Source organism: Nesoenas mayeri (genome assembly GCF_963082525.1).
Source record: "Nesoenas mayeri genome assembly, chromosome: 1".
Taxonomy (NCBI): domain Eukaryota; kingdom Metazoa; phylum Chordata; class Aves; order Columbiformes; family Columbidae; genus Nesoenas; species Nesoenas mayeri.
The window spans coordinates 201,574,417-201,587,127 of NC_137541.1; positions in this window are offsets into that span (position 1 = coordinate 201,574,417).

Consider the following 12,711-nt stretch of genomic DNA (forward strand, 5'->3'; position numbering starts at 1 on the left):
AAACAATTCCTTTCTAATATCCAGCCTAAATTTCCCCTGGCAGAGTTGAAGCCCATGCCCCCTTGTCCTATTGCTGACTGCCTGGGAGAAGAGACCAATCCCCACCTGGCTAGAACTTCCCTTCAGGTAGTTCTAGAGAGTGATGAGGTCACCTCTAAGCCTCCTCTTCTCCAGACTAAACAACCCCAGCTCCCTCAGCCTCTCCCCATAGGTTTTGTGTTCAAGTCTCTTCACCAGTTGTGTTGCTCTTCTCTGAACCTGCTCCAGCACTTCAATGTCTTTCCTGAACTGAGGGGCCCAGAACTGAACACAGTGCTCCAGGTATGGCCTCACCAGTGCAGAGTACAGGGGAAGGATCACTTCCCTTGTCCTGCTGACCACGCTATTTTTGGTATGAACTGGAAAGAGCTATATTTCTGTCGCAAACTGGACTTTCTCATAATGGCTAGTTAGAAACTGAGTTAATAATCTTCCTTTTTAGTTCCTTCTTGCTGTCAACCAAGTTGTGTTTTGGTGGGGTAGCTCCCGGTTCTTCGCAGCCCTGCTCTCTGGGCTCTCTTGGCTCAGCGTCCCTGGGGTGACACCACATGACACTTGGGGGAATGTTGAGAGGAAAATGCCCTGTGGAACTGTGGAGTTTTTTCCTCCTCAATAAACTGTGTCAGTGCTTGATCCTGTGGCCACCAGCCCAGTCTGTGTGTGTGACTCAAAAGTGCTGTCAGAAACTTCCCAGTGAGTGTTTTTATTAAATGAGTGATCACCTCAAGATACTGTAGTTTACTTCTTAAATGTCCATTTTTACGCTTAATAGGACAATATAAAATACAAATGACTGAAAACAATCTCAGTTATGAAGGACGTTTTTTTCCGAGGGCTTTGTCAAGTGTTGCATTGGGTATGAACCTAACACTTGCAAAATGTAGGAGTTTCTACCTAGGCGGCTACACTGGCAGAACACAGATGTGTTTGTGTAAAATTCGTACCCTTTTCCTTGCCTATGTTATGTTCATTCTTACAGTTTCGTGGTAATATTATTATTGTCAAGCTCTTAATTTGAAAATATATATGGTTTTCTTTTTAAGAAAGTAAATGTAGAGTACAATGTTTTAGATTTCTGTGGGGCATGACTCTAGTATCCCGAAAAGCTTTTATTAGCTTTAGCTGTGTTTTCCACCCTTTCATTAAGCTATGCGTAGTGTACTGATGCCAGCAGCTAATACCCATATTTACTCAGAAGCGAGATTTTCAACATGCTTGAAGTCATGTGAGCTCCTACAGCTCCTGGAGGAATATGTGTTTGTGTTACTTCTGCGTCCTGCCTCAATAATTGTGATGATTCTTGGGAAGAAGAGAAACGGGTGTAGTTTGTAATTCTCTCTCTTTAAGTTAAAGCTACAAAAATCTTGATATATAGACAATGTATTTATAAGGAGAAAAAAGAAGTTAAGAGCTGTTCTTGTCAGGGTCTGGCAGTGGGGACGGCAGCTGCTGCTGTAGCTCTGACCTGACAGCGTGGTTGTCATGGCAGCGACAGAAAATACATTGGTCTGGCAGTATTGCAAGATAGAATCACCGTGCCAGAGCGAGTGAGCATCCCGGTTTATTGGAGGAGGGGAGACATCGCTGAAACTGCAGTTCAATGCCTTCGTGGAAATCATAATTGCATAATGCCATCATTTGTGAAGTGATGTAACTCCCTTCTTAGCCAAGGTAATACCTTTAGGAAGCCAGATGGCTGCAGTTGGATGCAGTTGTCTTCAGCTGTGCAGACAGTTGTTCTCCACACCTGCAGGACGGTCCCTTTCTTAAACTTTTGCATGATGCATAGGTGTGCTCAGTCATTCTTGCCGGTAGCGCTCTCCCTCCCTGGTTCTGCAGAAGGAGCTGTAGGGACCATACAGCTCCAGGCTGCTGCTTTATGTGCAGATTCTTGTTGACACTGTTGTTCAGCTCAACCACAGAATTTGCAGATCCTATCTCTAACCTCCCCCTTCAAAGCTTTTGTATTTCACCCTCCTGCACTGTAAGCTGACCCACAGTCTCGGGGACTCAGCAACACGCGAATACAATTCGATAATTAAGGAACCTCAAGCCTTATCTTTTGGTGGGTTTGTGTTAACTACTGAATTTTCTTCACCAGTTCAGGAAAAACTAAAGCGCTCTGTGCTTTTTGTCAGGGAAAGAGCACTGTGCTTTCAGTATTGATGCTTAATTTTCTGCTGTGCTGCTTTTACTCATGTAGGAAAAGACAAGCAGATCATTTGTTTTTGTAAAACCACTGTCTGACTCTGAGTTCATTAGAAAACAACAACAAATTCAGACTGTGATGTTCTACACTTCTGCTCCCAGCACAGGGTTTTTGCAGGAATCTCTGTTGATTATGACAAATAACTTTCAACGAAGGCAGCGGAGCTGGCAAGGCAGCTGTTCCAGGGGATGAGGTGGAAGAAAGCCAACATTTGGCACTTCAAGGAACGTAGTATTTTAGAGTTCCCAGCAATCAGGGCTGTTCAATCCTTTATTTTTGCAAGCAACACCTGAACTCACGCTAAGTGATGGCTCGAAAAAAAGCCTCTTGCTTTATGAATGACCTGCCCCTTGCTCATGGCTATGTTTGGTGTAGCATTGAAACTGAAAACCCAAATCTCCGTAGGGACTGACAGTTAAACTTCTAAGGTTTTTTTAAAAAGCCTTGTCTTTCAAAATTTTTCTTGGAATATGTTTTATAATTCTAAAGGGATTAATAGTATGAGGAATAAAGCTTAATGACTGTCCTGCAGCTGGAAATAATTGTGCTGTGCGTATACAGGGTTCTAAAGTGTTTAGCACCTATTTGTCTTCCTCAAGTAGATGTCTGAATTAAAGGCTTCATATTGCAACCAGCAAAATTATGTGCATTTTTCAGGACTTCAGGTAGTCATAGGTAGCACGTAGGCATTCCGTGAATGCCTGGAAGGAGATATATGTGTGTGTGTGTATATATATATATATATATATTTTTATTATTATTATTAAAGAAAACCCTTTTTGGTGAGTTCCAGTTCCTCTGTTAACTTGTATTTCGTTTGAAATCAGATCCCAGGGCAGAGGTGATCCGGTACTTGGGCTACTTACCTCTGAGTCTCTCATGGGCAGCCCAGCTGGTGCCTGCTGTGGTGACAACCCGTGTCTCCTTTCAGCCCGACGTGGATCGGCCCCCATCCAGCTGCTGAAATTGCTCTCTGCTTTTTTCCTACAACTACAAATACCTTGAGGTCTTTCACACTGCAAGCGAGATCTGAGATCTGAGCGTGGGGTCAAAGCATCAAATAGATGGGGGATGTTGCCTTGAAGCGCTTCACTTCAAAGCGAGATCTGTAGGATTCAAGCCTTGAAGGGATGTGCTGATGCTCACAAAGTGCTTCAGGCTCAAGTGTTTATTCATATCTGCAGTCGCCTGAAGCCTTAATTCTCTTCTAAGGAAAATCATATGTAGGGGCTTCTCTGATTTTATTTCTTTCTCTGTGCCCACTGCTCTGCAATACAGATTGAGGGGAAGGGAAAGAAAATATCCGCAGAAATGTTTCAGTTCGTGGAAGTCCTCCTTCCATCTCCTGTCAGCTTTTCAATTGAAGTTTAGCTAGTTGTTGGTCAAGATCTAAACTTCCTGCCAAATTTTGTCTTGCTTATTTGGGAAATGAATTTTGGGATGCTTTTTCCAAAGAAATAAAGTCTATGTTTTGTTGGAAGTTCAGCCACTTTTTCCCTAGTAGGCAGACTGACATATTATCACATTTAGCTTCATTACCGTCCTTTATGTCCCCCAAGGTATGGGTCAAGCAGAGTGTCAATAGACACGTTTGGAAAAGTTATGTTTCCTAAGGGCTCCTCTGAGCTCTTTTTCTTGGATTGAGGATAAGCAGAAAGAAGAATGATGTTCCCATAGGTGTCCAAGTCACTCATTTAAAACAAAAAAACCCTGAATTGTTATGTTGTTCAATCAAGATACGTTTTACTGTTGTGCTGCTCTGACTGAGATCATACAGTTTGCCTCTTAGGAATTTCAGAGCTGACTTTATTTCCTTTTCCAAGGGGGACATATTGTGGGATGTAACTGAAGAAGAGTGACCATGATACTGTGACCGGCAGGGAAATAAGATTGAAAATTAAATAGTGACTATTTCTAGTTCTTAAATTGCTTCAGTTCAAAGGGTTGGAATATACCTAAGGGATGTTATGAAAGTAATGAAGGTGTGTATGTACAATATGCAGATCTTTTTCCCCTTCGTAGCCTCTGACCAGCAGTTCAGAAGCAGAATCTTAATGTCGCTGATCGTGTCAAAATTTTACCTTTCAAGTGGGAATTGTAGCTTTGTGATTTAAAAAAAAATACAAAATTGCTGGGCATGCTGATTTTCCTAGTGCAGCTCTAACCAGAAGGAAGAGTCATCTAGATCTGAACAAATTATATCTCCTAATCCGAATCCCAACTTGCCACCAAGCCCAAGAAATACCTCCTGAAGTGGAAGGAAGCAGCACTGTACTGGAGGTGCGAAAAGGAAATGGAGGAAGCTGGTAAGTCTGAATGTTCTCTGTTGAAATGGGTAGAATCTGGGTAGGAAAAGAAGATGATTTCTAATTTGTGCTGTAATAGAGTTTTATAGCTGGCAACGGGGATCTGATAGGCTCTGTGCATGTGGGGACTGTAAAGCCAGTTGTATTCTGAGCACCTTAAATGCTCAGAAGTTTGGGCTCTTTTCTTAGCAACACTTCTGTGAAGAAGTTGGGTTATTTCTTTATTTTTGAACAGAGTTATTTCCAGTGGATGGGATTTCAAGTGGATTTTCCAGCAGAAAAGGGTTATTTTCCCTGCGCTGGGAGAACAAGTTGTAAGATTGAGCTGGGTAAGGGTGGAGGAGTTGGTCCGCTTGCTTTCAGATGGGATCCCCTGGGGTTGATCTCTTGTCCTTTGGGGTGGCTTGGTTGGACTTGGTGGCACATGAGTTGTTGGGATCGGTGGGGCACGTGGATGATTTGCTCTGCTGAAGCATCAATCCCTGAACCACCGCTTGGGTGGATGGTTGAATCCTATCACCGAACTTTCGGATGTTGTCATTGCAGGATAAATTAACTTTCTGAAAGAAAAGTCTGTTCTGACTGAAATCCCCATGAATCCTTGCTCTGGTGTGTGTGCATCCAGGATGTCCTGTGTTCACGTGCCCCAGGTTGGAGCCCCAGATGCGCCATTGTGGTGAGATGAGAACAACTCAGAGTTCTGTGGATGTTCTTGCTGAATTTGTCCTTCTGGTGCAGACTAACATCACGAAATCACGGTCCCTTTGAGATCAGGATGACAATGGGCTTGAACACCTCCATTTGTGTCGCCCAGTTCAGGACCTGGTTTGCGAAGGCTGATACTCCCGTGTGCTGTTTGCAGCCCTCAAGCTTAGTGTGTGATAGTCTGGTCTCCTCCCCTGCTCTGCAGAGTTGCAGCTGGAGGCTGCTCTGAAGCCGGGTGACAATGGAGGTCGTCAACACCAAGTTGGGGTCCTGTTGAGTTTCTTTCTTCTGATGAAGTGAACTGTCACTTGCACCCCTTAAAGCACTCTGTTAAAGCAGCTTTCCCCAGCAAAACCTGCTCCCTCTAGCTACATGTGGATTCATCACATTTCTTACTACAAGACTTTTTTTGGCCAGTGCTGCAAAGATGGTGAATGTTTTGATTTATTTTACACGATACTTCACTGGAACATCTTTCCAGTTTAGAGCCTTTAGGGCTGAATTCATTTCAGCTGGAGGCACAGATAACAGCTCATGGTAACAATGATGAATCGTGTTTTCTGAGAGCTTTAGAAATTATTCATAGATGTTGTAATCTATAGCTCTTTAATGCCCACCTCCTCTCTTAATTTATGCCTGCTATTCAAACACTGGCTTTTAAAAAATGTATATTCTATCTTTCAATGCAGACGGTGAGAGAAAGAATAATATTAGAAAATTCCAGAGCCAAAGAATTTAAAAAAAAAAAGACAAATTAAAGTCCTTCTTTATGTAATACCACTTTCTGCCATTTGTTCAAATAAAGAATAAAAGCAAGATGGTGTTATGTAGGCGTTAGAGCAGGGGATGGTAATCAGGACTCCAGAGTCTATTTCCAGCCACTAACTGAGCATGGTGGCCTGGTTTTCATTCCCCTTGATGGACTTAGACTGCAGAACTTACATTAGTGGAGTCAGGCATGAAGCTAAGGGGCGAAGCAATGATTTCAGCCCTACTCTGAGATGTGAGGAAAGCAGGGTTCGTTTTTTGGCTCTGCTGCAGTTTGTCTGAATTTGCAGGAGCGGCTCAGGTGTGTAAACCCTTCCAGTCCAAACCCTGGATCCAAGCAGGAGCAGCGTGCGGCATCCCAGCTCTGCCCGGCTCCGTTCCCACTGAATCGTTGTCATAGAACAGTTTGGGTTGGAAGGAACCTTCAAAGCTTATCTCGTCCAACCCCTGCAATGAGCAGGGACATCTTCACCTAGATCAGGTTGCTTAGAGCCCTGTCCAGCCTGGTCTGGGATGTCTCCAGGGATGGGGCATCCACCACCTCTCTGGAAAACCTGGGCCAGGGTTTCACCACCCTCATTGTAAAAAATTTCTTCCTTTTGTCTAAAAGGGGCTGCACCTTTACCCTGCAGTGCTGAAACACAGGGAGCAAGGCAAGGACCCACCTTAGAGCATCTGATGCCCTCAGTGGTCACAACAGAGACACAGGAGGTCTGAATTACTCTTGCTTGAGGCAGGGGGTAGAAGGAGAATTGCTCTGTGTTGGTCCCTTGGGTGAGTTCATGGCACATGCACCCGCGGGTGCCTCAGTCTGGAGGCTATCGGCCACCCATGGTCCTGTGATGGGACCTGGGTGGTGACGTCTTCTGCCAGTCTGGGTGGAACACTGAAGGGAGGTGAAGCAAACACAGTCCCTTGTGCAGGAAGGTGTGTGTTGGCGTAGGTGGCAGCTGTGCCCCACTTCTGTGTTGGGCAGTGGTCGCAGTGGGGGGGCACAGCTTCCCTCTGGGACATGCCTGGGGTGTCATTAGCCCATCTGGACTTGGGCTTTCCAGGTCCTGCAGGAGGACGGAGCTTGGGACATACCTTTGTCTGCTGGGCTGCCCTTTAGCTCCGTCATAGCTGCAGAGCACAGGAGTGTGGATGGATCTAAACTGAGAATGGAGAGTTAGGGCCTTTGGCATTAAGATTGTATTAAAACTACACACTGTCAAAGGCAGCATTTTTGGTCAATTAGCAGTGAGATCTGTCTCAGAAACACATTTTTAATTTTACTCTTCCTTTTTATAGAAAGCTACCAGCAACTGCTGATTGCAGATGGGAGTGTTTATGGATAAAGCTTTTCCTTTTCATGCTGCTGCAGCCTGGCTGGCTGGCTCCTCTTTGGAATTTGTTGGTTTGAAGTAGGTTTGTTATTTAATTTCATCCTTTTTTTTTTCCCCCAATGGTTGCTCCTTGCCAAGAATATCAAATCTGACAACTGGAGCGAGTATGTTGCAAGAAAACAGAGAGATGCCATGAGGCGCCTTGGTACAAGGGAACACAAGGAGAGACTTGACAGAAGACCTGGAGGGGGTTTGGACGGCACTCAAGACGGGCACAGTGCAGAGCTACAAATGCAGAATGTTAAAGAAAAACAATAATAAAATTGTGAAGTGAAATGAAGTGAAGAGATCAGGAGACTGGAAGGAGTGTGATGGATGAGCAGAGTAACAGAGACAGAGAAGCTCTTCCCCCTCCTTTAACATGCCTTGGCCAAAGAGGTGATAACTCACTAATGAGGACCAGATGGGCTTGTTTGTCTGCTCTCGACAGCAGAACTTGTTTCAGCTGCCACAAAGGATGAGTTTCAGAGTCTCAGCACACAGATCATTGCTCTTTTGACAAACAGTTCAGGGGCCTGTCAACAGGTTTTCCAAAGCATTTGGCATCTGTGATAAAATGCTGAGCAATGTCTGAAATTGTGGTCAGTTAAGAAGCATCTAAAAGGGAGCTGGGAGCATCTGGAGATCTAATTTCTGTCCCAGGATGCTTGAAAAACAGTGCTCAGAGACATTAATCCTGGGACTGGCATGGCTCTGATTTTATCTCAGCGTTACACCACTGACTGCGGTGAAGTTATTCTTGGTCCTCACTGCTGTAAATGGGAGAACAAGACTGAGATGTTTCTAAATACTTGGAATTCTTTTTTTAGTGAAATGTGTTTTCTAAGTGGAAATAACAATAAACCAAAGACTTTTTTTGAATACTCTGAACATCCTAAAAATCAGCCACGTCTTTTCCTGCCGAGTGCAAGGAGTCTGGTGGGACGAGCCACCCCCGCCAGCCACAGGGACGGGGAATAACTGAGTGTCTGGGAGCTCCAGCTGCAGATCGGAGGTGGTGAGCTGGGCTCTGGAGGGATGGGTTGGTGCCGAATGGCATCATTACGGGACTAACCCAGCAGCTGCGCTTCCTAAGGAAAGAGATTTGTCAGCAAGTAGAAAACTCTCTGCAAGTTTTCTTTGCCGATGCAGCACAAACGAAGGAGACGTGGGGACAGCGGGGTGGGGGCGGGAAGGACGCGGTGGGACCCGCGCTGGGTCTTCAGCTGAGCAAATTCTGCCAGTAGAGGAGCAAGTGCAGCACTTGTTTTCTACTCCTGGCTTTTAGTTCTCTTCTTGCCTCTGTAATGCCTGAATTTCAAAGAAAGTCAAAGCAGTGAAGATGGTTTGTTTTTCTTTTCTTTCATCCAGCATTCAGTAGGACAGAATACAGCTGGTAATTTTAAAGCAGTATCTAGGGGGTTCAGAAGGTATAAGCATACTCCCAAGCTTTCTCTTCCTTTTTATTGTGAGCTGGAATATCTGCAGGTGCTGCCCTGTGCAAGACGACATGAGTTGGCACTGGACACCAAGGCTGGAGAGAGCTTTGCTATAACACCTAATACCCATAGACCAAACGCAACAGGTAGAGCAGGCATGGTGGCCCCAGCTCATCCCTGTCATCTCCCATAGCAAATGTATCCTCAGCCCCTGGTGCTTCCATCCCAGTGTTATCATAGGCACAGTTGGAGAGAGGGAATGAGGAAGAAATGTTACACAATTTGAGGTCTTGAGCTTGTTCCTGGAGCTGTTCCCAAGCAGAGGGCTGGTGTGGTGGAGCAGTGTGTCTCAGGTGGGACTTGGAGCAATGGTTGCCTTCTTCCATTGCAGTTTGGTTGCCACTAACCAGTACTGCCATGTAACCACAGCCTTGCCATGGGCTTCTTGTTCCTTGGTGGAGTTTCTGCCTTTGGATGGGTCTCTCCAGCATTGTAATTGTCTTTTAAGGCTGTCTTCAGTTTGACTGGGGTGGAGGAGACTTCCCTGTTTACCAGGATTGCTCTGAAATTTAATCTGGTCCCGTAAAACACTTGTAGGCACCCCCTCACTCATCCCGGTGAACGTGATGTGGAACTTCACAAGCGTGCTCTCCTTTCCATCGTGAGGAAGCTCACAAATGGAGTCCAGGACACATCCCTGACCCAGGACACATCCCTCTGTAGCTTTGCAGGAGCATCAGCGCATCGCTGCCCTACAGGCATGAGCATCAGGCAGGACAAGGCAGCTGCTTTATGACATTTTAACAAGTTTTGAGCTGTGGTATTGGAATTCCCCCAAGCCCATGTGTTCATCATTATGCCAATACCTTGTTTCTTCTCCAAGTGTTTTCACCCGGGGCTCCCCGCTGCGTTTCCATTAGCCAAAAGCTGGTTCCCACGACGCTCCCACAATGCGCAGGACTCGCTGGAGGGCAGCTGGGATGGTGAAACCCTGCATGGAAACACAGGGCCACCCCGTCTCCTCAATGCCAGGCAGGTGGAAGGAGCACAGTGCTCATGGAAACACCCTCGTTCTTTTTAATCTTGCTTTCAAGCATTCAGATCCTGAAGCGAAGCCTCGGGCTCGCTGAGCTGCATCTTCACACTCCATTTATGCCACCCTGGTACAATGCAGAGGCCACGGGGAAGACAAAATAACCTCACTCACCCATCAGGGATATCTCTTGCAATGGCCTCTTTGTTGTTCCAGCCCAGAGGGCTCTTATTTGTTCCAGGCTATAAGACACAGTGCAACGGGTCAAGGCAAGGCCAGAGATCCCAAGAGAAAGAAATGAAAACAAACTCCTTTAATATAAACTATATGTTTTCTTGTCCCCGCTCAATTTACACATTGCATTTTTGACTCCTCTTGGACGAGCAGTGTTTATCTGGCAGGGGACAACTCTCATTAACAACGAAGGGCAGCATCAGATTTTTCTGTGCTTTGTTTAAACATCATCTTTCACTTGTGTTTTCCTTTTAAAACGATTGAGCAAATGGCTCACAAGTGATTGAGGCAAGGTTACAGCACCCGGCTCCCTTTCCACGTGCCTCCAACTATTTTAAAAGTTTGAGGGAAAATAAAACGTTGAGTCAAGTAAAAGATTTCAACTTACTGGTTCAGAAAGGTCAAAGAAAACCCACCTCCAGCAGATAAAAAAGAAGCGAGCTTTCAGCTTCTATTGAAACTGCTGGCTGGCACTTATGAAAAATGTTGGATCATGACAACACAGATATCATTTTAATAGTATTTAGAGTAATCTCTTTTTACACAGAAGTCGTGTTTTACTTGAAGGTCATTTCTATTAAGTCAGTATCTTTTCCCAGAATAGAACTCTCTTTCTTTGGAAAACCAGAAGAAAAGCTGTTATTTATAAAAGAGTGACCAGTTCTAGAACTCTTCTCAGCCCCAGGGTGGCTGAGGGCCGGAGGGGCAGCGAGCAGGGCAACCATTGCCCCATTGCACCAACCCATGGCCAGTGCAAATCCCTCCCCTTACCTCCCCACACCAAATAAATGCTCTTTTCCCAGATCATTTCCTCTCCCTGCTTCCCTTTGATCATAACCTGTAGCCAAGCATCCTGCCCTGGGCCAGCTAAACCGGAGGGAAGATTTACTTTGTTGGCTTTTGGAAACAATAAGCTGAGTTTGGAGCCAACAGGGCTCCTGGCAGCCCTGGTGTCTCACCCGGGAATCACTGTGGTTCTGCCGGAGGCAGCCCTCTCCCTCAAACCCCATCCCACGCCAAAGTCCCTCCCTGCACACAGGGGACAGCTCTGTCCCAGCTCCATGAGTGATGTCCCCCTGTGCTGGGATGCTCTGGCTCAGCATCACATAGAATCACAGAATCATTTCGGTTGGAAGAGACACTCAAGATCCAACTGTAAACATAACACTGGCACTAAACCATGTCCCTAAGCAGCTCATCTACGTATCTTTTAACCATCTCCAGGGATGGTGACTCAACCACTTCTCTGAGCAACCTGTTCCAATGCCTGTTAACTCTTTCTGTGAATAATTTTTTCCTAATATCCAATCTAAACCTCCCCTGGTACAACTTGAGGCCTTTTCCTGTTGTCCGATAGCTTGTTACTTCACGGATGGGAAGGCACTATCTCATTCAGCAGTCATCATACTCCATGTCTGGGTCCAACCCTGGCGACCTTGATTCAATCTTTGCTGACTTTGGGAGCATCCACCACCCATATTTTTGGTACTACATCACCATATGCACTTAGAGCACTGAAAAATGTTTAGCAAAAGACGTTGGCAGTGTTGCAGTGGCCAGTGAGCAAGAAAGCCGCTTGTGCTCATGAGGTGGTACGCTAATGGCTTGCCACCATTAGACCAAAGGCCCTACAGTGCTGTTCCTCCTGCATTTTCTTCTTCTTCCTCCCTTGGTGCCCCCTGGGTGGGTTGGGAGCTTGACTCCTCCCAAACTCCCAACATCTCTTGCCTCCCACAGCCCTTGTGGCCACTCGCTTTGTGCTGGCCCTGCTGCAATCCCCCCTTCCTGCTCCGCCACAACACACTTCATTGGACCATTTTAATAATTCAGGCAAACGCCAACATGCACTGGTGCTCCTGGACTTGGGGAGATGTGTCTTGAGTGTGAGCTGCCCAGGTAACGTTTAGTACCTGCTTCCCACCATATTTCCTGACCAAAATGGTAAGTCTGGACCAGTGCTATGAGGTGGGTGGATCCTGCCAGGCCAGCTTAGCAGGACACAGCTCATCCCCGCAGGCTGTGCCAGGTGAGGACGTGTGCCTGTGATGCAGGGGGATGGCTGTGTGACCCAGCAGGAGGGTGTCAGGTGCTATGGATGCCACCATTCCAGGGGTTGTCCCTCCCCTACAGCCACATCCCCATCACCAAGCACTTGGGCCAGCTCTCCTCCACAGCACTCCTGGGGCTCACAGGTATTATTGTTAGTTTGACTGGTGTTTTTTAAAACCTTTTATCCAAGTTTCCACCATAAACCTTAACCTGCTGGTCTAGGGTTTCCTAGCACGAGGCTGAGGAGTGCTGGGTGTCTGGGTGGTGGCTCACAGCCACACATGGGTTCTGGAGAGCATGAGGTCTGCTGGGACAGCGCTGGAGGAGCCTGGCTGTTCCCATCTGCCCTCTGCCTTTTGCACGTGGCCCCTGGACCGTGCCCAGAGCTGGGCTGTGGTTTCACCCTGGCAGAGCTGGCTGGAGCTCACCATGCTGGAGGGGGCCACCGGGCAAATAGTGCTGTGCTGTGGGCAACCAGGGGTCCAGGCTTTGAGCTTACACCCACAGTTGTATTTTTGGGGGGCATATAACATCCCAGGTGGGGCTATTTTAGCGTTTGCACCCA